We start from the raw sequence: 556 nt of genomic DNA on the forward strand, positions 1-556 counted from the left end.
GAGCCGCCGGGTCAGCGGCTCCGTGGGCCTGGTGCTACCGCGCCTGCAGGGGCCATCCGGAGAGCGGGCATCTGGGCGCGGGGCTGCCCGCTCCCTGGGGTGCCCGCGAGACCTCCGCCTGTGCTGCCCACGTCTCCCGCGTCCGGAGGCGCCTCCCGTGGCCCAGCAAGGAGCTCGGCGTGTGTGCAGGGGGGCGGGGGGCGGCCAGCGCTCAGCGCCGGCTCTGAGCGGCGGCCTCCTGTCCTCAGGGCACAGGTGTGTCCTCTCGGAGCACCCCGACACGGGGCCCCTGCAGGCCCAGCCCGGGTGAGCTCGGCTGGGGGCCCCACCCTGGCGTGGGGGCTCCTGCACGCCGGTCCCGGTGGGTGGCTGCGCTCGGGGCCCTCTGCGCCTGTGCCCGCTGTCCCTGGGGCCTGCGGGACTCGGAGAAGACGTGGCCGGGGAGCTCGGGGCCCTCGTGGGCTCCGCTGGACAGGGCGGGACAGGCGTGAGCCGCGGGCCCTGTGCCCTCTCAACGCAGCCGTTTTCTGGAGACTTCGACTCGGCTCTTGCTTGC

At 75.9% G+C, this 556-nt stretch overlaps 1 protein-coding gene across 1 annotated transcript in view; it reads left to right on the forward strand.

The window, feature by feature from the left end:
* The window catches only part of MYT1L (myelin transcription factor 1-like), a 40,295-nt gene that overhangs the window by 1,450 nt on the left and 38,289 nt on the right, over window positions 1-556 (forward strand). The window lies entirely within an intron of this gene.

Source organism: Condylura cristata, unplaced genomic scaffold (assembly GCF_000260355.1).
Source record: "Condylura cristata isolate star-nosed mole 26May11 unplaced genomic scaffold, ConCri1.0 scaffold00020, whole genome shotgun sequence".
Lineage (NCBI taxonomy): Eukaryota > Metazoa > Chordata > Mammalia > Eulipotyphla > Talpidae > Condylura > Condylura cristata.